General features: G+C 42.5%; 1 protein-coding gene across 15 annotated transcripts in view; it reads right to left on the reverse strand.

The window, feature by feature from the left end:
• The window catches only part of elf1 (E74-like ETS transcription factor 1), a 245,369-nt gene that overhangs the window by 97,564 nt on the left and 119,982 nt on the right, over nucleotides 1–27,823 (reverse strand). For 7 of the 15 annotated variants that reach the window (XM_078547248.1, XM_078547244.1, XM_078547250.1 and 4 more), the window contains one exon: nucleotides 5,151–5,199. The exons of 4 other annotated variants lie outside the window; for them this stretch is intronic. The gene's annotated coding sequence lies outside the window, so the exon portion shown is untranslated. Of the gene's footprint in view, nucleotides 1–3,768; nucleotides 3,839–5,150; nucleotides 5,200–27,823 lie in introns of all 15 variants that reach the window. 4 more of the 15 variants (XM_078547251.1, XM_078547245.1, XM_078547255.1 and 1 more) reach the window with 2 other exon arrangements.

Genomic DNA, 27,823 nt, shown 5'->3' on the forward strand with positions numbered 1-27,823 from the left:
ATGACAAAGTTAAAAATAACTTGATTATTTTCTGCTTTGTCACTCCTTATTTCACTTATCACATTGCACAAAAATTGCCAATCTTAATCTACAAGAAAAAAGAAATCATATCACAAATCAACCCACTTGCAAACGCAGTTCATCCACACAACTAAAACTCTCAATTGTGCAAAACTGTGCACACATACCTGTAACAGTTCTACCTCAGCAAGTAGCCTCTTTACAAACCATTTTGGCTGGGCAATATATAATCTATCATTAAATGAAATGTGATAGATAAAGAAAGAAAAAAGACTTGCATTTATGAAATCCCTTCACTTCAGTTTAATGCTCCACCTGAAAGATGCCATCGTCAAACAGTACACCACTCCTTTAGAACTCCACTGCAGCATCAGATTATGTGCTCAAGTCACTGGAGTAGATGAATGACCGGATTACCTGCTTTGGTGATGTTGTTGGAGGGTTAAATGGCGGCCTGGGCACCAGGGAGAACTCCTCTGTGCTTCAAATTGTGTCATGGGACTTTTCACATTCACCTGAGGGGGACTCAGTTTAACATCTTAAGTCAATGACAGCACCCCCAACAGTGCTACACTGAAGTGTCAGTCTAAATTTATATGCTTAAATCTCTGGAATGAAGCATGAGCCCATGACCGCCTGACTCAGAGTCAAGACTAACACCTTTTGTATGTTTAAAATAAATAATTCACCATCGCCAAACGGTACCTTTGCAAAACGCCTGGTGTCACCCTAAACAACTTTGACCATGGTCTGCAAACCCCACCCAGATCTGCCTTCCCCACACCCCAGCCTCAAGTCACTGAGCAAGGGGTTAGACAACATGACAAAGTATGCACTTGTAAAGAAAGGATGCAGTTACTTGGAAACATGGATTTTAGATTTACGCAATAATAGGGTAGGTGCCACTTTAAGGGCATCGAGGATTTACAATGGCTAGATTAGCAGAGAGACAGATCAGCAGAACTGCTGCACAATAGGGTGAGTAGGACAGAAAGCTACACACACAACATAAACAAGTTTCCTTAGGAATGAACTGCAGCAAACATTATCTACTCAAAACCTGCAGACATGTAGTGAATAAAGCACACTTGTTTATTCAACCCCTTTTTTTGTGCCAAGAATTTTAATGTACATCAACAACGACCAATTCAGTAGCATTTATCACATGCAGGAAAATGTGCTTTATGACTCAAACCAGAGGGAGAAAAAAAGAAGAGAGAAGGGTTTTAGGTGGAAGATGCTAAGAGAAATCAAGGAAAATTGTTTTGCAGAGGTTTCTGAAAAGCCAGAGGTAAATCAGAGGAAGTTGGATGATGGGTTCCAGCAGGTCAGAGCAAACTGACACTAATGGTGGAGGAGTGGGGATGGCAGTAGGTTGGTGTTACACATTCTGCAGAGTCAAGCTCCAGAAAGGCACCAGTACAAGATAGAAACACTTTGTGGTGTTGAAAATGCATAAGGAGATTCACCCAGGAATATAAAATACTGGTAATCTTCCCCGCTGCCAGAGTGATAAACCTTATCTTCAGTATTTACAGCCACGTATCCAAAGAAATACAAAATACAAATTACCCTTTCAGTATGCAGTGGAAGCCTCTTAAGCCATTTGGTACCATTCCACATATATTAATATATTATAGATAATGGATACGTGGCAGTGGGCTACAAGCTACGATTGAGCCAACTGGGGTGCAATGACATCAAAGCGTGAGAGTACAATTTGAGTGGTTTACAAGAGCTAGAACTCAGCCGTTCAATTACTTGCTTAGAACCATCAGCTTTTTTTTTATGCATTGTAATGTATACTACTTATCATGGAACCGGTTAGAAGTGCTCCGGGCTGCAGTTAGCATCCTAGTACTTTTAAGCTGCTCTTGAGAAGATAAGCAAAAATGGTAATAATAAAACCACAGCAGTGACGTTAACCCTAAGACATACAGCACAGAGGAGCTGGTGTTACAGGAAAGTCAGCTTTTTGTTTTGGATAGCAGCATAAAGGAAAATATTGCATGTAGTGAACTGGCATTAGAATGAGATTCAATCTGGGCAACAAGTTGCATTTATATAGTGCCTTTAACCCCATAGTAATACATCCCAAGGTGCCTCACAGGAGCATAATCAGACTAAAATTTACCCAGAGCCAAAAGGAGGAGACCTTAGTACAGATGACCAAATGCTTGGTCAAACAAAAAAGTTTTCAGAAGGATCTTAGAGGGAAAGAGAGGTAGAGAGGGGCGGAGAGATTTAGGGATAGAATTTCAGAGTTTAGGGCCTAGACAACAGAAAACATGACTAAAAATGGTGGGACAAAGGGAGAGGGGGCGTACAAGAGGCCAGAGTTATTATACTGACCACCATAGTGAGTGGTATCAGCCAGCATTAACTTTTAACAGTATTAGCTGTATAGTCTCAAAAATAATGCAGCACCATCCCTGCACCAATGAACCACAAGGAATTAAGAAGGGATTTGCTCCAAGAACACAAAACACACTCAGATTAGTACCTATGCAACATAAGATTATGATACATGGAGACTTCCTGATCACACCACTTTGTATAGGGGAATTGCTCGTGAAGACGAGGTAGCTTCCCAAAGGTAGATCAGACAACAAGGGACAGTTTATAGGACTAAGCCCAGCACATTTTACCCATCAACATGACATAAAAAGTCTGTATGATTTGGTACTTATTAAAAAGAATTACACCATTAATCCGTAATATATGTCTCTTGGACAGTCCTTTAATGGTCATCTTTGGCAAGTGACAATTGATTGATCAGTAACTTTTCAACTATTCAAAACACACATGATAACATACTAACTCTTCACAAATATCAGTGCAAAATTCAAACACTCCTGACATGTATTGCAAAATAAGAACAGCAGGAGTGACCACACCATCCGCAACCCCCAACATCCCACCTTCAAGATATATAGTGCACCAAAAGAGTCAACTTGCGATCACTCCAAGTATAAGGCCCTCATACCATTCACTAACAGAATGTCCAATTCAAAAAGTCATGGCTGGGAGAAATAAGCACATTAAGATGCAAAAATAATTTAGAGATACAAAGTTGCTCAGGTTCTGGCCCTGAACATTTAGGACTTATTTTTTGACAAGGCCTCATCAGCCCTCTCAGTTGGACGTAAAGGATCCCATGACACTACTCTCTCTCTCTTGCTTCTCTTGTGAAGAGGAGGAGCAGGGGAGGGGGGTGGGGGGCAGGGAAGGGGAGAAGGGGCAGGGGAGGGGAGGAGAGGAGCAGGGGAGAAGAGGCCAGTATCCTGGCCAACATTTAGCATTTACCAACATCACAAAACAAATTATCTGATCATTTACTGGTTGAGAGAGCTTGCTGTGTGCAAATTGGCTGCCTCATTTCTTAAATTAGAGAGGTGACTTCAAAACGTATGTTATTGGTTGTAAAGCTCTGGAGGTTGTAAATGGCACTATGTAATTCTTTATTTGCCTTGTACACCCTACACTGTAATTCCAGGTTTCAGACACTGGAGGCCCTCTGGTAGCTCTATAAATAACAATACGAACAATAAGAGATTACTGTGACATTTAAACTTGCTTCATCCATCAAGCTGCTTATATTACATGATGCTCATCCACAATTCCCCATTCAGCCAGAATATCATGGGTGTTCAAGGCGTAGAGGAGAGGCCAAATGGTGTCCCAAAAAGAGCAGAAGGGGGGAAAACATTGAAAGGGAATAAGCTGCCTCAGCTCGCACTTCTGCACCTTCTTGCTGTTGTTTGCAGAGCAGCCTGCGAGGTAAACTGTTTAACTTCAAACCGGGGCAATGGTCTACCTTGGAGGAAGATGAGAAGGAACAAAAAAGGAAGAGGAAAATATAGAAGTAAATAAATTCTAGGCACAACTTATGACTAAAAAGCAGGCATGCATGCTTAAACAAAAAATTAAAATACTCAACCTCAGGGGAAAGACCAACAAGAGTAAGAGTTTAATGAGACAGCAAGTATTTGTAGTCAGCTTAAAGAAGCTATTGAAATTCCAGCAAAAACAGCCAAGGGCTAGTTCTGATATTGCAGCAAACTACCGCCATGTGTTTTACAGATCAGAGTTCAATCTAGGGTTGTATTTTTAAAGCAGTGTAATCATTTCTTTATTATGTCTTATTGTGCTATGCTTGTGCTAAGTGGTAGTCAGTAGGAAAGGCTGAACCCCAATGCTGAAGGTTGACTGATTTACACACTGGAAGCTGTTACATATTTAATTAAATTAATTCACTCACAGCGTTAGACTTGCCAAGCCTTCCATCACCGCCAATACTACAGTTTATCAGCACACACCACTTAACTAAAATGGTGTATATGTGTAGCTTTAAACAGAACTTAAAGAATGGTTAAATTAGCACCTATTTGCAACAGCTTTTTAAAGAGTACCTTGTAATTATTAAATTTATCCAGTATGACGAGATAATATTTTCATGCTCAGTGACTCTTAGAGATTTGCACGCTTTTATCCTCATTTAAACTGGCTGACGCTGACTTGCTCAGGGCCACAGCCAAAAGCAGCCCCCACTTCCTCTTCCATCATTACAGAGTAAAAGGAAGTGGAGCTTTGTCTCAGAAAGGTCAGAGGCTTATCTTAAGTTGGCTTCACCGAATCATAATAGCATAGGTGACCATTCAGCCCCTCATGTCTGTGCAAGCTCTTTGAAAGCGCTGTCTTATTAGTCCCACTTTCCCCTGCTTTCTCCCTGTAGCCCTGCATATTGCTCTTTTCCTCTGGCTGGGAAGGAAATTGCCATCTTGACTGATTGGCTCATGCTGGCCAGTGGAAGAGGGGGGAAAAAAAATCTGCATTTCATCATCACTTTAAAACAAACGCACAGCTGTTACTCTTATTTCAAAGCTGTACAATATAAAAAAAGAGGGCGTGGCCACCACACTCAGACCTTTGGGTAATATTCCAGAATCACCTCTTGAATGACTCAGCCTCAAGGTATCTCAACCAGGGGAACTGAGCATCACAAAAAAAATAGCAAAAATATTGGCCCGGTTATTTCAACTTGATTGAGGTCAATTGTTTAATGGCCTTGAACTTAAATTAGCCCCAAAGCAGCTTTTGAAATCTGTTATCAACCAATTGGAACTCACCTCTTGACAAGGTGATTCTATCATCCAGAAGGAATGTCGACTTTGGAAGCTGGCGAATAAAAAAAAAATAAAAATTTAGAAAAATATTTTGAAATCATGTACAAGTTCAAATAGTGGAAAAAGGAGTAAAGATGTAGAAGGAGTGAGAACATAGAGAAAAGGGAGACAAAAATAAGAAGGATAAAATTATGTAAAATTACTTTTAAATATAAATATAATATGCTTGCATCTGAACAGCACTGGGTTTATTTCAGTTCATTGGTGTCAATCATTTTAAAAATCAATAAAACAAAAATGGTTAGCTCAGGGGCAGAACTTATAAGATAAGGGAAAGATTTGATAATATTTCGATAGCCCAATTAAGGATTAATTCCAGCTTTGTGATTCTGGCAAGGCTGGCTACACACCACAAAACTACATTGGGAAACCGAGATTTTCTAAACATTGGTCCGTCAGAAGCACCAGATGCCAATTTCTGGTTTTCTGGGAGAGGCTCCTAGCCCATCAAAAAATGTCAAAAAATTAACCCAATGGTATTGATATTGAGTCATGCAGAGTAGATGGTCTCAGGTTTAATACCTGTGGTGAGCTGGCTGATGCCAAGCAATTGGCACACTAATTCTTCGCAGGCTATTGTGGGAGCAGAGGGGAAAAAAACTGTTTCTCCAGTTTAATTGCTGCCCAAAGGCCTCTGCTGGAAAGTATGTGTGTGTGTGCGCGCGTGAGAGAGGGAGGGACGGAGAAAATTTATCTGAAGTGCTGCCCAGGGTTGAGCAGCTCATGAATAAATCAGCGTGTAGGATGCCACATGAAGAATGGCCACCTGAATGATGTTGCCTACACGAGTTAAAACCATGAGGGGAGGGAAGGAGAGAAAGGGGGCAGGGAATGAACATTACACCAGTGACTGTCACTGTCAGACGCACCTGTGACTTTTGGTGTCTCATGATGAGGTTCACTGCACCAACTGGAGAGCAAACAGAGAAATTTCATTTGCAATTGGGGGTGGGGTTCTCTTGCTGGCACCTTCATTCACTCAGCTTAGCTTCAAAGTTGGGGGTGGCGGGGGGGAGGGTGGGGGGGGGCGGTGTAGCGTCCTCCTTGTCCTCAGCATCTCTCATGGAAGAGGTGTGGTTTGAGAGTGGGAGCTAACAAATCACTAATTAGCTACTGTTATGCACTTGCTAGAGATACTGGCAGAGGCTCAGGAGCAGGTTGTCCACTTGAACGTAAAATCAGCGGAGACAGAGTCGGAAAAGGACAACACTGAAAAATATAACAGAAACAATGGAATACTACTCTTTGTCTGAATTATGGCGTGTTGTTCTTATGACAGGCACAGCAGGGCGTTAGCATGACCCATTCCAAAAACACAAATCCTCTGCAGCAGACAGCAATCCAGCAGTTGCCTGTTGGTCGCTGTTAGCTGCAATAGATCCTTCACTGTGGAGACCTGCTGCGCTAATATTCCTCTGAGGGGCAATTTAAAAACAGCTACTGCACGACAGTTCACAATCACATGTTGAACTTGTACCCAGGCTGCACAACCACTTTACAAGTCTCCAGCTACATTACTAGATTTCAGTTATAGATTAGACCAGTGCTCACGACTGGTAAAAAGGGGCAAGTTAACAGCAATCAAAACCAAATCTGGACAAAGTGAACACAAGACAAGACTGTTAAAGTTCATGTTACCATAAAACTATAATCTGCCCTCACATAAACTGCCCCTAGCAGCAAGCTCACCCATTTTCCAGTGAAGCGTTCACGATCTCACAGCACAGCAAAATATTGCTATCCTATTACCTGTGATCGTTGCATTGATGACATCTAGCTCCTGATGAGGCAGCCAGACACATTGGTCTTTATATGCATTCCCCTCATTCTTGCATCCTACATTCCAGATACTGGAATATCGGTTCTAAGGGTGCTAGCCATCTCTGATACCTGCCCTCACCCACTAAGTTGCTTTTATGTTTGCCAAATCTGTCTGTTCAGCTGAGGGGGTTGGGTGGGGGGGGAGGGGGGGCGGGGGGGGGGAGCATCATGTGGTGAACCCAAACCTTCCCTTGTTGGATGCCAACACCCGTACACTGGATCAGAATCAAGAGATAGCAAATCAGGAGGTTTGCAAGTTAGGGTCACAGAAGCCATGAGAGCTCCTACAGGAGTGGTGTTAGCCATGGCTTAGTTGGTAGCACTCTTACCCCTCGAGTCAAAAATTTGTGGGTTCAAGGACCACTCCAGGGGCTTGAGCACAAATCCTAGGCTGACACTGCAATGTAGTGCTGAGGGTGTGCTGCACTGTCTGAAGGTCCTATCGTTCAGTTGAGATGTGAAATTGAGGCCCCATCTGCTCTAGCAGATGGGCATAAAATATCCATGGCATTATTTCAGAGTCGGAAAGTTATCCCGGGTGCCGTAGCCAACATCATCCCACAACTATATCACGAAAAAATGGTAATCTGGTCATTACCACATTGCCAGCTGTGGGAGCTTGTTGTACATAAATTAGCTGCCTCATTTCCTACATTGCAACAGTGACTATACATCAAAAATACTTCACTGGCTGGATATTGCTTTGGATGTCCTGAGATTGCTAAAAATTCTACATAAATGCAAGTCTTTCTTTTCTTTTTCACCTTGACTTCATACCAAATCTGGCATTCCCCTGATTTACTGATTGAATTATTGGATAGCAGGCTTCTCAGTCTCATAATAATATCAGCAGACAGTTTTGCTGATGTGAAACAAATACAAGAAAAGACAAAGAGTTTCTGACAAGTGCTCCTATTTGTGTATTCATCAAGCCTCATCACCATCCTATTGGTTGATTTATTCTACTCTGTGGTTGAATATGCTTTCCTGTAAAGGAACAAAGTCACGCTGGTCACCAAGGTGGTTACCGATCACGTGACATTAGATACGAGATCTCAGGATACCAAGTTATTTGCCTCTTACTTTTCCCCCTTTGTAAAGCACGCACTGTCAAAATCAACAGAAAATAACAAAATTCTTAAAGGCCACTGCAAACAAGCAGATAGCACTCTAGACTAAAATTACTGGAAATTTATATGTGAGCAATAAAACAAAAGAACTAAGAAGCTTTACTTCAAGGGCTGTTCGAGTTTTTCCAAAATAGGTTTAACAAAAAGGCTGAGCATGTGCATCGCAAAAATCAAAATGTCAGGGCCTAACCTTAACGTCCATTTATACGATCATCATTTCATTAGGCCCTGACCTTATCGACATAACTGTGTGCTCATGAGAAGAGGAGGGAAGGGGACAGGGAAGGAGAGAGGTGGAGAGTGAAAACAGACATACAGTAAGAGAGATACACACGAAAAGGAGTGCATGCAAATGGGGGATGAGAGTGAGAGTAAGCCCATGAGAGAGATCAAGGGAGAGGGGCAAGTGGAACCACAGAAAGTCTTGGAAAAACTGCTTCAAGGTACTAAGGAATTCTCAGATTTTCCATAGCTAATGAATATGATACCTCCTTTGTAGAAATGCAAAGGTGAGAGATTCAGGTAAACATGTTGTTTAGGACAGAATATCAAATATCAGAATATCAGAAGTGTATATGAATGTGTCGCCCTGATAATGTGAGCAGACTGGTGTAAACATTAAAGTACAGCTGCACAATTTTACCCAACTTCCACATAAACACGAAGACCTAAATTTTAGCAGTAAAAGCACCTCTAGGTCTGTTCCCACTGCTCTGTCAAGGGATGAGGTTCAACCACATCTCTTCATTGTAGTAAGGGTTAAAGTTAGTCAGCCTCAGGTGTACTGGTCTGCATGGCTGCAGAGTGCCAACAAAAGGCAGGCTGGTTCCAATGGCTGGAAAAACTACAATATACCATCAAGTTCCTCCTGCATTTGTATTTTTGTTATTCATTCACGGGATGTGGGCTTCACTGGCTGGGCCAGCATTAAATGCCCATCCCTAGTTGCCCATGAGAAGGTGGTGGTGAGCTGCCTTCTTGAACCACTGCAGTCCATGTGGCACAGGCACATCCACAGTGCTGTTAGGGAGGGAGTTCCAGGATTTTGATCCAGCAACAGTGAAAGAACAGCGATATATTTCCAAGTCAGGATGGTAAGTGACTAGGAGGGGAACTTCCAGTTGGTGGTGTTCCCGTGTATCTGCTGCTCTTGCCCTTATAGATGGTAGGGGTCATGGGTTTGGAAGGTATTGTCTAAGGAGCCTTGGTGAATTCCTGCAGTGCATCTTGTAGATGGTACACACTGCTGCTACTGTGCATCGGTGGTGATCAGTAACCACCTTGGTGACCAGCGTGACTTCATTCCTTTACAAGAAAGCATATTCAACCACAGAGCAGAATAAGTGAATCAATAGGATGGTGACGAGGCATGATGAATACACAAATGGGAGCATTGTCAGAAACTTGTCTTTTCTTGTATTTGTTTCACATCAGCAAAATTGTCTGCTGACGTTTGTGGATGTGGTGCCAATCAAGCGGGCTGCTTTGTCCTGGATGGTGTCAAGCTTTTTGAGTGTTGTGGGAGCTACACTCATCCAGGCAAGTGGGGAGTATTTCATCACACTCCTGACTAGTACCTTGTAGATGGTGGACAGGCTTTGCGGGGTCAGAAGGTGAGTTACTCATCGCAGAATTCCTAGCCTCTGACCTGCTCTTGCAGCCACAGTATTTATATGGCTAGCCCAGTTCAGTTTCTGGTCAATGGTAACTCCCATGATGTTGATAGTGGGGGATTCAGTGATGGTAATGCCATTCAATGTCAAGGGGCAATAGTTAGATTCTCTCTTGTTGGAGATGGTTATTACTTGGCGCTTGTGTGGGGCGAATATTACTTGCCACTTGTCAGTCCAAGCCTGGATATTGTCAAGTCTTGCTGGACTTGGACATGGACTGCTTCAGTATCTGAGGAGTCGCGAATGGTGCTGAACAAATCATCAGCAAACATCCCCACTTCTGACCTTATGATGGAAGGAAGATCATTGATGAAGCAGCTGAAGGTGGTTGGGCTGAGGACACTACCCTGAGGAACTCCTGCAGTAATGTCCTGGAGCTGAGATGACTGACCTCCAACAACCACAACCATCTTCCTTTGTGCTAGGTATCACTCCAACCAGCGGAGACTTTTCCCCCTGATTCCCATTGACTCCAGTTTTCCTAGGGCCGCTTGGTGTCACACTCTGTCAAATGCTGCCTTGATGTCAAGGGCGGTCACTCTCATCTCACCTTGGGAGTTCGGCTCTTTTGTCCATGTTTGAACCAAGGCAGTAATGAGGTCATGAGCTGAGTGGCCCTGGCGGAACTCAAACTGGGCGTCAGTGAGCAGGCTATTGCTAAGCAAGTGCTGCTTGATAGCACTGTTGATGACCCCTTCCATTGCTTTACTGATAATCGAGAGTAGACTGATGGTGTGGTAATTGGCCAGGTCAGATTTGCCCTGCTTTTGTGTACAGGACATACCTGGGCAATTTTCCACATAGCTGGGTAGATGCCAGTGTTGTAGCTGTACTGAAACAGCTTGGCTAGGGACACGGCAAGTTCTGGAGCACAAGTCTTCAGTACTATTACCAGAATGTTGTCAGGGCCCAGAGCCTTTGCAGTATCCAGTGCCTTCAGCCATTTCTTGATATCACGTGGAGTGAATCGAATTGGCTGAAGCCTGGTATCTGTGATGCTGGGGACCTCCGGAGTAGGCTGAGATGGACTCCTCCATCATTGAGGATGGGGATATTTGTGGAGCCTCCTCCTCCAGTAAGTTGTTTAATTGTCCACCACCATTCACGACTGGATGTGGCAGGACTGCAGAGCTTAGATCTGATCCATTGGTTGTGGAATTGCTTAGCTCTGTCTATCACTTGCTGCCTATGCTGTTTGGCATGCAAGCAGTCCTGTGTTTATAGCTTCACCAGGTTGACACCTCTTTTTTTGGTATGTCTGGTGCTGCTTCTGGCATGCCCTCCTGCACTCTTCATTGAACCAGGGTTGATCCCCATGGCTTGATGGCAATGGTAGAGTGGGGGATATGCTGGGCCATGAGGTTACAGATAGTGTTCGAGTACAATTCTGCTGCTGATGATGGCCCACAGCGCCTCATGGATGGCCAGTCTTGAGCTGCTAGATCTGTTCGAAATCTATCCCATTTAACATGGTGGTAGTGCCACACAACACGATGGAGGGTATCTTCAATGTGAAGGCGGGACTTCGTCTCCACAATTACTGTGCGGTGGTCACTCCTACTGATACTATGTTTTTCCCTCACCACCTGCCGCAGACCCAGTCTAGCAGCCATGTCATTTTGGACTCTGTGAGCTCGGTCAGTAGTGGTGCTACCGAGCCACTCAGTGAAGGACATTGAAGTCCCCCACCCAGAGAACATTCTGCACCCTTGCCTCCCTCAGCGCTTCCTCCAAGTGGTGTTCAACATGGAGGAGCACCAATTCATCAGCTGAGGGAAGGTGGTACATGGTAATCAGCAGGAGGTTTCCTTGCCCATGTTTGACCTGATGCCATGAGCCTTCATAGGGTCCGGAGTCGACTTGAGGACTCTCAACTGTATACTACTGTGCCTGAGCCCAGCGCTCTGCTGGGCCTGCCCTGCTGGTGGTACAGGACATACCCAGGGGTGGTGTCTCAGACATTATTTGTCAGGTATGATTCCATGAGGATGACAATGTCAGGCTGTTGCTCGACTAGTCTGAAAGACAGCTCTCCCAATTTTGGTACTAGCACCCAGATGTTAGTAAGGAGGACTTTGCAGGGTCAACAGGGCTGAGATTGCCGTTGTTGTTTCTGGTGCCTAGGTCGATGCCAGGTGGTCTGTCCAGTTTCATTCCTTTTTTGTGATTTTGTAGCAGTTTTTTTTACAACTGAGTGGCTTGCTAGGCCATTTCATAGGGCAAGTAAGAGTCAAACACATTGCTGTGGGTCTGGGGTCACGTGTAGGCCAAACCAGGTAAGGACGACAGATGGGTTGTTACAACAATCGACAATGAAACCATCGGACTTCAATTCCAGATTTTTTTATAATTGAATTCAAATTCCACCATCTGCCATGGATTCGAACCCAGGTCTCCAGAGCATTTCCCTGGGTCCCTGGATTACTAGTCCAGCAACAATACCACTATGCCATTGCCTCCCATTCACCTAGTCTGGAGTCACATGTAGGCCAGACCAGGTGGGGACAACTAAAGGACAATAGTGAACCAGATGGGTTTTTCCAGCGATCGACAATGGTTTCCAGATTTTTAATTGCAGATTTTTATTAAATTCAAATCCCACCGTCGGCCATGGCAGGATTCAAACCCGTGTCCCGACAGCATTTCACTGGGTCTCTGGATTACTAACCTAGCAACAATACCACTATGCCATCGCCTCCCTTTCAGTGTCAAATACACTGAAGTTGTTGGTTTGACTGGACTTTCTTACAGAATCTCATTTTTTCACCACTTATTCACCCCACCATTGACCAGGTGTCACCTCTAGCCTTGCAGCTCAAGAACTGAAGAAGCTTGCCACCTTTATCGAGAAGAATAAATAGTAACATAGTCAATCTTTCTCAACAGTATTACTGTCTTAGCCTTTTTAAACTGTAACACTATCTGCCCACTATCCCATTCAGTCCATAATATTATGATCTCGGTCAAGACTGGTAACTTCTTTTTAAGAAGAAATTCAAAATTCCAGATACTCACTAAAAGAACAAAGCCATGAGATTCCATGAAAAATAATTTTTAGTATACAAGGGTCAAACAAAGCAAACACTAAATACTGCTTGGGTAACTACCTATACTCCAAAACTCAAAATCAACATAAATATGGATTAACAAGCAAATTGCAGTCGATTATAAGAGACAGATCTTACGAACTGGCTCGGCAGTCCACTCAGCATATAAGTCATCAATCTCAGACACAAGGTCCTTCAGAACTCTGTCTTCCTTAAAGAATTTCAGCTCCTCTTCTAGGATTTAGCCTGCTCTCCAGCTGATAGCAGTACACAACCAACCCAAGTTCCACAGGCATGGTCTTCACCAAAACTGGCACACGTCTGCAGAACCTCAACTCTGCTTATGATGGTCAGGATTAGATCGACCAATGTCAACTTCAAGTAACAGAAACAGCTGTAGTAACTGTATATTTGCCTATTCTCAGCTTCTGAATCTAGCCTCTGTCTTCTTCAGCCTGCCTGTACTGCACCACTGGGGTCATCATCTGAGTCCTGATGGCTCTGTGTCCTTTTATATATTTCAACCAGTTTCAGTCTCCCCAGAAGTTTTGGTTTCAATCTCAATTTCAGCCTCAGTTTCTAAGGGTCAATTTCCTTTCTCAGTTTCCTTTTCAACTAGGGTGTCTCTCAAATACAAGCTTTGAAACCACATATTCCATCACAATAACCTGTCTGTGGGAGGACTCTGCAGCAATAAGCATTGTGCAAAGGTCAGACTCACCTGTACAGTCACTCCTAAGTAGTAAACCAAACTCCAAAGCAAATGTTATCTGACATAAATATAAATATTTTTATAGGGCCAACCCAGTCTGACCAGGCCCCTCCCTAACTTCTAAGGGAAGCCCAGTTACACCAACAGCACAGTCTCATTTACAGAGTTGCTTCTTACTGCATTCCTGCCCTATGTAAAGTTTTGGGTGGGGAATTCAGTGGAGATACTACCCAGGTATAATTTGCTTTCTGTCTGTTGGCACGTTTAATTTACCATACAGAACTCCAAACATGAGGAAACACAAGAAAGTGGCCCTTGCTTTGAAACAGAGTGGTTGTGGACCACACACACACAATGTTTTAAGCTCCGTCCCAATCAGTCACATTGCATCGAGTAAAGCAACCAAACTATAGTAAAGTCACAAATGCAAAGCCACTCTTCGTAAACGATCGCAATTCCTGTGAAATATAACTCTCTTATACTTTAACAGCACAGAAACGAACCTGCATGTCGCTGCTGTCACCTGAGAGACAAGTCAAAAATAATAATTAGCAGTGCCAAAGCCCCATATTCCATAAGGTCAGATTGTGGAGTTGGGAATGTAGATAATATGCAGTATGCATACCAAATAATGAGATCACGTATCTTCAGCTACTATCTTATCACATATTTATCCTATCATTACACTACTATTGCAATTATAGAGCAGTAAGAATTAGTCTTGTATCAGGTGTGACCCATTGATGTGTGTCATGGATTGAATAGCCACATAGGCAACACTCAATGAGGCTCAGCCAATTGCTTGGAGCAGTGATCCACCAGACCGGGGTCAGCACTGCTTTGCAGCAGATGAATGTTAACAGTTTAAAAGCAGTTCAAAGTCTCAAACACCCCCACACCTTCTTTGAGCCTCTAGCAATCTTCTCTCAGCACAGCATCCACACTTGACCCACCCTCGCCAGGCCAGAAAGAGTCTCAGAAGGAACAGATCAGATGTGCAATGTTCCTGCTGTTAATGAAATTCAATACTCTTTAAATACTGGAGTATTTCTTTCAAAAAATGTAGGAATAGCCAAACGACACCATTAACAGCACCTATGCTTCTCCTGCACACATTTAGCATTTTATGGTAGCTCTGGCTAACAGGCTCTCTTCAATGTAAAATGGCAGTCTCGCAAAGTAAAACATGCAAAATCAGTAACGGGATAAATGAAAGTAGCTAAAACTGGGTGCTGGGTTTTCAATGCACTTCGGGGTGAGCATGGATTTGTATTGAAGATCATGTTCCCAGAAGGCATCTCTCCTCTGGGATGCGCTGGCAGGGGGGAGGGTAGTGCAGGAATCAGAAACCTGTTCAGCTCCACTCCATAGCCTGTTAGGCTCCTTGAGGAGCTTGTTAGCAAGTAGGGAAGGATGAGGATGCAATTTTCAACCTCCAAATCAGCAAACCCAAGGAACCTTCTGCATTTAAGTGCACCGCTATCGGGTTCAATTTGGTCAGTGTTTTTATATGGTGAAAAATGTCAGTACCTGGGCTATCTTGTGCATTACCTCTCATTTGGCCAAATGGCTACTGCCGTGCGTGGTGAAGCTGTTGGCTCTCCAATGTGCAGCTGGCTTTCCTCTACAAGACAGTGGCAGGCCCCATTATGCCTCTTGCTTGCCTCTGCCATTCGTCCTCTGCAGACAGCTTCTGCCTCCGAATAACGCTCAGTGTCACCAACTGGACGCTGGGCTCGCCTCAAGCCCAATTAGAACATCTGTACATCCATATTTAAAGATAGTGTCGTGTCAGCTACACAGCTGCAGCCCGGGGTCAGGACCCGGAAATTACCCGATGTCGGGTTCTGGACCCCCGATTGAAAATCAAGTACCCAGAGTCTTAAATAAAAAGGAAAGAGCTGGACGGACAGCAGAGCAGTCAACAGCTAAAAGAGAGAAAGACTGATGAGACAAGTCAGTCAAAGCGTGAACTTTTTTTTCTCTGTATGAAGTTAACTGACAAGCTGTGCGTTTCCAGTGTTACCCCTCTGATTACTATTTTGCAACACACAAAATTGATGCACTATGAGGCAGTGGTTCAGTGGGACCACACTCATCTCAGTCAGAAGGTTGTGGATTCAAACCCCACTTCAGAGACTTGAGCATTTAATCTAGGCTGATATTTCACTGCAGCACAGAGGGAGTGGTGCCCTGTTGGAGGTGCTGTGCTTTGGATCAAACATTAAACAGAGTTCCTCTCAGGTTAATAGAATAAAATAATCCACTGTACTATTTCAAAGAAGAGCAGGCAAAATTCTCCCCAAGTTTCTAACCAATATTTATCACTGAACCAACATTTAAAAACAGATGATCTGATCATTTATTTCACTGCTGTCTCTGGGGCCCCCTGTCCAAAATGGCTGCCATGTTTCCTACATTGCAACAGTAATGTTACAATTCAAGATGCTTCATTTTCCGTAAAGCATTTTGAAATGTCGTCTGGTGGTGAAAGATGTTGTATAAACAAGAACAGTAGTGACTTGAGAACACGCGATGAAGGGAAAGACTGTAGCCAAATTTGCTAACGATACAAAGATATAGTCATTTGACAATACAGAACTTGAGTATTGCTGAAAAAAGACATGACTAAGCTTTTTACCTTGCATTCATCAGGACACCTTGCAAGACTATCAATATATCGGAAAACAACAATTTATACTGTATGTGAGGAGTGTGCTGATTGGTTGGCAAGTGGTGTTGCTATGGAGAACACACCAGTGATAGTGGCTGACAGTTAACTGTCAAGAATTGTTTGAAATTTACACCATAAATTTAAACCCCTTATATTGGTATTCTTCCAAGACAAAGATTGGTAGGAAAGCAAGTTGAGAGGAGGATAGAATCTGCAAGGGGATAGAGATAGGTTAAGTGAGTGGGCAAAAATTTGGCAGATGGAGTATAATGCGGGAAAATATGAGGTTGCCACTTTGGCAGGAAGAATAAGCAGAATATCATTTAAATGGAGAAAGACTGCAGAATGCTGCGGTACAGAGGGATCTGGGTATCTTTGTACATGAATCACAAAATGTTAATATGCAAGCACAGCAAGTAATTAGGAATGCAAACAGAATATTGGCCTTTATTGCAAGGGGGTTAGAGAATAGAAGTAGGGAAGTCTTGCTACAACTGTACAGCACATTGGCGAGACCACACCTGGAGTATTCTATAGAGTTTCGACTGACTTAAGGAGGGATATACTTGCATTGCAAGCAGTAAAGAGAAGGTTCACACAGCTGGTTCCTGGGATGACAGGGTTGTCTTTCGAAGAAAGGTTGCGCAGGTTGGGCCTACATTCATTGGAGTTTAGAAGAATGAGAGGTGATCATGTTGAATCATAAGATTCTGGGAGGCTTGGCAAAGTGAATGCTGAGAGGATGTTTTCACCTTGTGGGGAAATCTAGAGCTAGGAGGCACAGTTTAAAAATAAGTTGTCGCCCATTTAAGATAGAGATGAAGAGGAATTTCTTCTCACAGAGGGTTGTCAGTCTTTGAATTCTCTTCCACAGAGAGCAGTAGATTTTGGGTCATTGAATACAATAGAATAGGCTGAGTTAGACAGATACTTGATCAACAAGGTGAGTCAAGGGTTATAGGGGGCAGGCAGGAATGTGGAGTTTAGGCTACAATCAGATCAGCCATGATCTTACCGAATGACAGAGCAGGCTCAATTGGCCGAATGACCTACTCCTGCAGCTATTTATGATCTTATGAACACAGCGAGAGCAGTGGTGAACCAAGGACACAGCATCACAAAACAAGGAGCCACCTGGGGTGTGTATACAGGTACATTTTTTAAACTTAGTTAAGACTAGATCAATTAATGAATATAAGAACTAAAGCCAATTTCCTAATTTTTCATATAATTACAATCAGTGTTCAATTAATTAATCAGGTCCAGGTGATAAAGTTTAAATTAAATAACAAGGGATAGTAACACTAAAGGGTTCTGAATTTTTCATTAAATTAAAATCAGAACAATATAGATAATAAGAGTTAAGCAAAACATTTGTTGAACTCCATACAAAAAAATAGTGTCAGTACAAGGAAAAGAGCTGACTGATAAGTAGTCAGTGAGTCTTCATTTTAAGTCATAAGTTTATTTCAGTTAAGTCTGTTAATAGTCTAATAAATTGAAGCATGGCAGGGCATCTTGGTTTTGTGGAGTGAACATCCTGTGCCACATGGGACGCCAGGACGCTTCTTGTGTCTCAGACAACCACATGTGCAGCAAGTGCTGTTGGCTGAAGCTTCAGGTTTTGGAATTTGACTGGCAGCTGACATCACTACAGTGTATCTGCAACAATGAACACGGGCAAACAGCACATTTCTGAATGTGGCCACCCTGCAGCTAAAGGATGTGCACGCAGAGGGGGAATGGGTGACTGCCAGGCAGTCAAGGAGGACCTGGCAGGTAGTGCACCTCGCTGTCCAACAGGAATTCAGTCCTGAATTCTGGTGAGATGGTTCATCTGGTGACTACAGCCTGAGCATAGGGTGAGAACGTATCTGGCCCAGGTAAATTAGAATCAAAGATGGGCAGGTGAAGCTGTAAAGGCAGCCATTGAATAGTTAAAGAGGAAATAGTTCAGGTATAGATGAAACCCAGCAGCCACAGGCCAGTCAGTTTAACATTGGTGGTGGCAAAGCTTTTAGAAATTAAGATTTGGGACAGTAACAGTCATTTGGATAAATGTGGATTAATTAGGGAAAGTCAGCATGGATTTGTTAAAGGCAAATCTTGTTTAACTAACTTGATTGAGTATTTGAAAATGTAACAGGACTGTTGGTGAGGGTAACAAGGTTGATGTGGTGTACAGGGACTTACAGAAGGCATTTGATAAAATGCCACAAAACAGGTTTGTCAGCAAAGTCAAAGCCCAGGGAATAAAAAGGGACAATGGCAACATGAAATGGAAGGTGCTGAGTGAAATAATAGAGTGGTGGTGAAGAGTTATTTTTCAGACTGCAGGAAGATATACAGTGGGGTTCCCTAGGATCAATAGTTCTTGATCTATGTTTACTTTAATGGGCAGGGCATAAGTTCAAAATTTGCTGATGACACCAAACTTGGAAGTCTTGTGAGCTGTGAGGAGGATAGTGATTGACTTCAATCAATCAGACTGGTGGAATGGGCAGATGAAATTTCGTGAAGACAAATGTGAAGTAGTACATTTTGGCAGGAAGAATGAGGAGAGGCAATATGAAATAAAAAGGTACAATTCTACAAAGGGGTACAGGAGCAGAGGAAATTGTGGGTACATGTTCACAAATCGTTGAAGGTGGCAGGGCAGGTTGAGAAAGTGGTTGATAAGACACACGGGATCCTGGGCTACATAAAGAGCATAAAGTACAAAAGCAAGGAACTGAAGATGAACTTTTGTAAGACACTGGTTCTGTCTCAACTGGAGTATCATGTCCAATCCTGGGCACCACACCTTAAGGAAGATGTGAAGGCATTACAGAGAGGGTGCAGAAAAGATTCATGAGAATAGTTCCAGGGATGAGGGACATAAGTTATGTGGATAGATCGAAGTAGCTGGGGCAGTTATCCATAGAGAAGAGCAGGCTGAGAGGAGATTTGATAGCAGTGTTCAAAATTATGAGGGGTCTAAACAGAGCAGATAGGGAGAAGCTATTCCCATTGGTGGAAGGGTCAAGAACCAGAGAACACAGATCATGAGGATTTTTCTTTTTTTATGCAGTGGGTGGTTAGGATCTGGAATGCACTGCCTAAGAGAGTGTGGTGGAGGCAGGTTCCATGGAGACCTTCAAAAGAGAATTGGATAATTGTTTGAAGAAAAGATATTTGCAGGGCTGTGGCAAAAAGGCAGGGCCCTAAGCGAGTTGCTCTTGCAGAGAATGGTTTCCTTCTGTGCTATAGCCATTCTCATGATTCTATGTTTTTCAAACTCTTTTTTTTTCTGTTAGTTTTGTGCATCTATAAGTCTGCTGCTAGGAAAGGGTGTTGAATTTAGCAATGTAGATAGTGGGAGCAGTTCACAGACAACCAAATTAAAACCAAGCCAATATAAAGGTAGCTTTAAATGGGAATTTACAGGACACTTAAACATGGTAAACGATCCCATGGTGAATTTCTCCATTGAGTTACTATGTTGTCTCATCGTACAAGAGGAAAATATTTACATTGAAGCCATCAGTGAAGTGACAGCCAAGCTTTTTTCCATGGGCTGCATGAAGTGGAAACTGTTGAGCCATGTATAAAAGTTTGAACCTATCATCGCAGTAATTTTCAGCTATCTGAAGTCATTTGGCCCAACAAGTCCATGCTGCTGTTTAAGCTTCACATGAGCCACCTTCCATACCCCTTCAGCATAACCTGCTATTCTTTCTCCCTCATAGATTCCCATGTTAAATGCATCTATTCTAGTCACTTCAACTATTCCTTGTTGCAGTAATCTCCATATTCTCTGGGTAAAGAAATTTCTCTCCTGGATTTACTGCTGACCATCTATATTTACAGCTTCTAGTTGACCAAATTTTGAATTTGTCCACCCTAGTTGAGCATAGTTCTGCCACTTGGTGGGGGGAGATGGTGAGAGACGGCGAGAGGCAGGGTGGGGGGGGGGTGGTGTGTGGAGAAAGAGAGAGAGAGAGAGAGGCCATGGATGGAGGGAGCACCTCTAACCACATTTCTCTAACCTGCACAGATGGGTGTTCAGGGTAACAGTCCTGCTGGAGGGGACAGAGATTAGCACTTGAATAGGGAGAGGCAAAACAGTCAGCAATGCACCATAACTTTGACTCGGGTACTTTTCTGACGGGGGGAAACCTCCATTAAGGAATATGGCTCTACTGCAACTCACTAGTTTGCAAGTAACAGAAGCTCATTTATCCTTTCACGCCAAGCCTTTGTCAATTCCTCATCTGTTTTCTTGATGCATCTAATCTTTTGATGCACTTCTGTATCCAATAAATGACCTCCCTCTCCATAGCTATGATACTATTATATTGGAGGCTTATTTTCCTTTGGATGCTGTTTAGATTCTGTGAAAATGTATCCAAGTTCAGGGAACTCTTATGCCAAGTAATGTGAAAACTATTTCCTGGCACCGCTCTTAGTATCACATCAGGCATGTTGAGAAATGTAAAACATCTCGCAAAACACCTCATTCTAATCAATGATGACACTTTAACTCAAAAAAGACAGGTTGTGCTAAAACCATAAAATGTACTTAGTTCTGAGAAGGAGGCTAATTAAAATGGATAGAAGGAAGCTAGAAACCCATAACATCTGAATCACTGATGATTAAACGTATTGCAATTAAGCACATGAACAGACTTAAGATAATTTCAAGTTAGGACAGAGCTGTTTAATCCCTTCCAAGCTGTCAGTGATTTAAAGTCAATACAAGAACAACAACATACATACATTTTTATGGCACCATAAACATCAATAAATGTCCCAAAATGCTTTACTGAGGTGAGAATAACTAGGTATGTAAGTAGTGGTAGGAGAAAGGTTAAAAGAAGTAACTGGAAGCCAGAGCAAAGAGGTGGGTCTTGTGAACACTTTGGATGAAGGGAAGGCATGGAGAAAGGTGAGGGGTTTAGGAAGAGAGTTCAGAATGTTTTGCGGGGGTGGGGGGGGTGGGGGTGGCTGGAAGGATATTGAGATACCTGAAGGTGGAGCAGATGGAGTTGGCAGAGTGGAGATCACGTGGGGTAAGAAGATCATCAATCATCAGTAGTTTGGCTTTGCTCAACTCTGTAGCCTGGATTTTCCTGTTGATGTTATTATAATGTGGGAGTAACTCATTCATACAAAATCAATTACTGCCAGAATTAAATAAAACTCATCTAAAATTCCAGCCAATGTCTTTACCACTGAAAACTATTTTCATGCCCTACCTAACCTTAAAACTGGTAAAATTCTGTACTCAGAACCAAGTTACATTATCACACAAGGATAATGAGCAATCTATCCACAGAAGTATGACTGACACGGCATTACCATTCTTGAGTCTTGATCAATACTGACTCTGGCCTTACAATTCGCTCACTGGCAGCTATAATCCGTTTGTAATATAGGCCTGCATTTTAAACAGGACAGCAAAAAAAATCACTCAATGCAGACAGCATCAAATCGCAAGATGACTTATGTTGCCTGCCTCTAGGGGTAAAGCAGCGCCAAGGAAAATGGGCAATATGCATGATACTTGCCACTGGTGAGGTCTGGCTCCCAAACTGCCCATATTAGCCAAACTCTCAGCACCATGTTGTGACCTGGGTGGGCAAGCTATCATCATTAGGCAGTATATGCCCCTCCATGATGTCCAGGGGAATCTATAACCATAGCTGTGGAGTCGGGAGGAATATCATCTTTGAGCAACAGTGGATGTGACAGAAGTACACACTAGTTCTGCTGGTTTCTCAGCCCACATTGCAGCAGCAAGGGAACACAATCAACCCTGATGTATTGTAGATCATTTGCAGTGGAAGCAGCCTCACAGAATCATACAGTACAGAAGAAGCCAATGTGACCCAATGTGCCTGTGTTGTTTCTTTGAAAGAGTATTCCATTTAGTCCCACTCCCCTATTCTTCCTCCAAAGCCCTGAAATCCTTTTCAAGTACATATCCAATTCCCTCTTGACAGTTACTATCGATTTTCCTCATCTCGCCTCTGGTTCTTTTTCGAATTACCATGAAGCTTTAGATACCAACCCTCCTGCAAGTGGAAAGTTTCTCCTCATTTACTATTGAAGATCCTTCATAATTTTGAAAAGCCCCATCAAATCTCACCTTAGCATTCCCTACTCTAAGAACAATGGGTGATGCATCCATTATGTCCTTACCATTCAAGCATAGTTCAATAAATATTGTTTTCAATGGCAGTGATGTATATGCTGTTCATAAAAAAGTGGGTGTGTGATCTTTTAATGTCCCAGCTTGCACATGTTCTTTACAGAAGTGACACTTAATTGTACTGTTGGCACAGAACAACTGGCAAACAGTTGCATCATCACAGAATGATGTTTCTCATGGCTAATGTTGTAACATCAGGTCCAGGCCATTGGCAGTAATATTTGAATACTGTTGATTCATTTTATGAAAGAAGCTGATTATTAAATTGAGCAAATAGTGCACCAGAACTCAAGTCATTCATGTCACCCAAGCACCCTTGTCATTTGGCCGACATATTTCACTCCTGTTCCCATTTATTTAAAAACTTAATCTTGAAAATAGGGGAAAAGGGTAGAATTTTTAATCTGCAGAGTTCACATAATGAATATTTAGTGCACTAACACTACATTCCTGCACCCTATTTTTTGCACAGACATGAAAGGATTGTAGAAGTTTGTAACTCCCTTCCAAAAATGGCAAATGATTAATTTTAATTCTGAGGCTGATAAATTTTTTGTTAAATGAGGTATTAAAGGATATGGGGACTAAGGTGGGTATATGAAGTTAGGTCACAGATCAGCTATGATCTCATGTAATGGTGGAACAGGTTCAAAGGACTGAAAGGCCCATTTCTGTTCCTATGTTCAAGTTCAGCCATTTTAGAATCTTCAAAATTGTGCCACTTGTCTATTTCATCTAAGAGGACAGAAGGGCCCTACGTTTAACATCGCATCTGAACTCCCAACAGCGTAGCACCCTCTCAGTTTTGCAGTGCGGGTGCCAAGTTGGATTTTGCGCTCCAGTCACTGGAGTGGGACTTTCAATGCTACCATTGAGTGTGGTTGATACCTTGTACAGAAGATGGCCAGAACCAAACAGAAAATCAGTACAAACTGAACCAGTGAACGACTCTCAATTTCTGAAACTTAAACTGTAGTTTGCACTTTGTCACTGATTTCAAAACTCGAAGGTTAATTGTGTGTATCCAAACATACAAGAGCAATGAGCATGGCACTAAGGCCAAGGATCTATAAATCAGTCTTTCACAGAATTTGTTGTTCTGTTAGGTTTCAGAGCTTCCTGCTGTCTGGAACTGGTTTAACATCCTTGGTTGTTATTTGACAAGTTAAGTGGCTGTTAAGCCACAAGGTTAGTTGACCGCTGATTCACCAGCTATCTGCCTTTCCAGTGAAGTCCTATTGAACTACACGGTCATTTTCTTTTAAAGGAAAATCAAATCATGCTGTAATTCAAAGTAAGCATCTTAATTAACACAGCAAAGTTTGTGTTCGTAAAAGTTCAAACCAATGAATAATTTGAATTAAGCAACCTTGAATTAAGAGGAGCAGTTCACAAAACTGTAATAAATATTTATACTCACTACCCTCAAAGCTATTGTTTTTTGAGAGTGGAAAACACTACAAAAGAACGGACCAGTTTAGGGAGTATTAAGCATAAATTATTCAATGATCTCCCCCAGCTGAAAAGATACACATCTCATAATGTGATGGCCACCTCCATAAAGATAAGAATCAATTCCTGTCCCATCGCTATAGCTTTCCTGACAAAATTTGAAGAGCCATCAGCCCCACACATGGAAGAGAGGCTTTTTTATATCCTTCCCTCTGGTTAGTCCAATCTGACAGAGGAAAAGAATGCTATTTCTTTGTAACGATTCACCAAATTAATTCTCGCGCTCTAATCAATATGCTATTTGGTGCATGCTGACCCAGATGGACTTTGACTCTATGTGCATTACTGTTGTAAACAGGTTTTCCTGTTCAATGTCCCGAGTTTGATATTTCCCTTAATTCAAATGTGCTCATAATCCGAATTCTCTGCCTATTGACCTTGTAGACTTGCTTATGCATTGGAGTTTACAGCCCCAGTGTGAGCCAAGGACATTCTGAATGAATTTAAACAAGAGTATCCATGAGTCAGAAAAGTAATTGATAGTAATCAGCTATTCCCATTAAACATCTGTTCCGTTTATGAGCTTACCCCACCTCCCCTCATTTTCTTTCTCAGTGTAAGGTTGCCAAATCGTAATCATCTGACATGCAAAACACCATTAGTGGACAATCAAAAGATGGAGATGTCAATGAACTTGCACGTCTAATACAGGCCACATTACACAACATTTTTAAAGAGTTCTTTCAAACATTCCATGACCTTCAGGTAAAAGTTTCTTTTTTTGAAGGATTACAGCTGTGAAATGGTTCCAATTCAACAGTGCAAGAAACTCAGCTTTGTGCCAGTTAGCCAACACTTGAATAAAGGAATATCAAGCTTATAAATCAGAAGTTACAACCTTAAGTGTGTAACAGATAATGATGAATGGCCAAAGTGTGTAACAGATAATGATGAATGGCCAAAGCTCAGATGTACGCTTTGATATAACTTGAAGGTACCAATGTCAAACTCTAATCTCAAATTCAGAGCTTTTGATTGGTTTCAGAGAATGGAAACAAAGTTCACGGGAGCAGTAGCTAAAATTAAAGAGCCTTGAGCATTCAGGCTCACAATATGAAGACAGAGTGCCCTATACCCTTCACTGTGGCTAATGTAAACTACCAGTATGTAGACCAGAGAAAGAGAATGCAACCCCAGCAATGATTCACCAAATTAATTCTCCTCACCAATTAATATAATATTTGCAATGAAGAGGCAACAGGGGGAAACAGCCTCCAAAGCAGACTCTTAAACCAAGTGATGGCAGCTCTATTGTACTAGGTATTGTTTAAATGCCTTTTGTCAGATATTAATTCTTGGTAGCAATTTTTCCCTGTCAAATACCGGTGCTTCCAGGCTGACACATTAATGCAATACTGAGAGAATGCTGCCCTGTCAGAAGGGCCTGGCAATCAGATGAGAAGTTAAACCAAGGCCCCACCTGCCCTGTCAGATGAACACAAAAGTTTCCATGACACTATTTCAAAGAGAAGCTTGGGACTTCTCCCTGGTTTCCTGGCCAACATTTATCCCTCAACAAACACCATGCAAACAGATTTCCTGGTTATCATCTCAGTGCTGTTCGTTTGAGCTTGCTGTGCACAAATTGGCTGCCGCATTTCCTACATTACAATAATGACTACACTTCCAAAAAAGTACTTTATTAGCTGTAAAGTGATTTGGGACATCCTGAGGTTGTGAAAGGTACAATATAAACACAAGTCTTTCTTTCTTGAAATTAGTCAAGATGTAGGCACTAGAGTTCAAGCAAATCGGTAACACCAGTAGGACCATGCTTTGTTACATCTGCAAAGTAAGCATCATAGCATTCAAAGAAAACGTTGCCTAAAGCTCTCCCTTACCAATTTTCCGTTTTCCATTGGTGCAGTTTGAACTTTGGCTGCGTGCTAAGGTAGAATGAAGAGTGCTGCTGCTTATTGGGGTCGGGGGGGGGGGGGGGGGGGAGGGGGGGGGGGGGGAGGGGGGAGGGGGGGCTAGTTGAGCAGGGAGAAATAATCGTAAAATATTCTAAAAACCTATTTTACAGTACATGATGATGAAACTAAAAGAAGAGCAGGAGTTGTAGCAGAAGCTGAGAGGAGCAGAAATTCCTTCACTCAAAGGGTTGTGAATCTTTGGAATTCTCCAGTCCAGAAGGATGTGGATGCTCCATCGTTGAATATATTTAAGACTGAGATAGGTCTTTCAGGGAATCAAGGGATATTGGGAGAGGGCAGGGAAGCAAAGTTCAAGCAAGATCAACCATGATTTTATTGAAAGGCAGAGCAGGCTCGATGGGTCGTATGGTCAACTCCTGCTCCTTTCTTTTGTGTTCTTGTAAGCCTGGAGCAGTCAGTCAGTCAGTCATGTAAACAACCAGCACCAGCAGCAATTGAGAAAAGAAAGATACAGGAGGAGGTGTAATGGCATTACCAACAAATTTGATGGGAACAGAAGGGCTGGTACAGAGGGCTTTATAGATGGCTCCTGAGTGAAGAGAGATGGCTCCTGGGGCAGTAGTAAAAGCACAAGACAATACTAATGAAAACATTGACTGAAAAACTACCCCCTTTCCTGCTGCTTCTTGTTTCAGGCGTGGCTCAGTGGTAGCACTCTTGCCTCTAAGTCAGAGGTTATCGTCTCACTTCAGAGACTTGAGCCCAAAATCGAGGCCAACACGCCCAGCGCAAAACTGAAGGAACGCTGCACTGTTCAAGAGGTCAATTTTCAGCTAAGATGTTAAATCAAGGCCCATCTGCCCTCTCAGATGGATGTGAAAGATCCCATGGCACTATTTCCAAGAAGAGAAGTTAAGTTATCCCCCATGTCCAGGCCACTATTTGTCCCTCAATCAACAGCACTAAAAATAAAAAATTACCAGATCATCTATATTGGTGTCCCATTTCTATTTATGGGACTTTGCACAAATTGGAAGCCACATTTATGTTGCAACGGTGATAGCACTTCAAAAGAAATAATTTGCTGTAAAGCATTTCGTAGCATTCTAAGTTTGTGAAAAGCATTATATAAATAAAAGTCCTCCTTTTCCTCATACTTCCAATTATCAATTCTAACAGGGGGAATAGTTTCTAACAGAATCACACAAGCCTTTGGCGATAACCAGTATATGAATTTTATTTAAAAATAAATTGGAATGGTATCTCAACCAAAACTAATTACCAGTAAAGAAATTGGTAATTCTTTCCCACATTTCCACTTCAACCTTTATGATGTCCACGCCATGCAGCCATTGCATTTTCTAACCAAATTCCCATATACACATACAGGAAAGAAATGTCCTTACCAAAGATGCAACTTTTTAAACAGGAAATTCATTCTCGGGATGTTGTCATTGGTAAGGCTGGCATTTTTTGCCCATCTCTAGTTACCCCAAGGTACTGGTGGGCCACCATCTTGAACTATGTGGTGACTGTGCTCCCACAATACTCCTCCTCCAGTTACCATGCCCTATGAGGGAATTGGTGACCGTGGACTTACATTAGATTGGTCCATGATTATGCTTGGCAAAGTACTGCAGTGTTTGCCATTGCCTTCTGCAATTTGGCTGACCATGAAACTCTCCCACTCTCACTGCTTGCCATCAGGTGTATTGAGAGGATTGACAAGCTGATAACCAACCTGTTGGCCACATTACAAACTCATCTTCTGTGGCCCTCAAGTGCTGAAGTAGGATTTGAACCCAGAGCTTCTAGCCCAGAGGCAGGGATACTACCACTGTGCCACAAGATCTCCCTCTCCCACAATACTGCAGCAGTTTAATACAGATGAGTAACACTCAAGAGTTAAGGGCCAACCATATTGTTTTGGGACTGGAGTTATATCTAAGTCAGGCCAGGCAAGGAGAGCAGACTTCC

The sequence above is a fragment of the Cetorhinus maximus genome, chromosome 8 (genome assembly GCF_964194155.1).
Source record: "Cetorhinus maximus chromosome 8, sCetMax3.hap1.1, whole genome shotgun sequence".
NCBI lineage: Eukaryota > Metazoa > Chordata > Chondrichthyes > Lamniformes > Cetorhinidae > Cetorhinus > Cetorhinus maximus.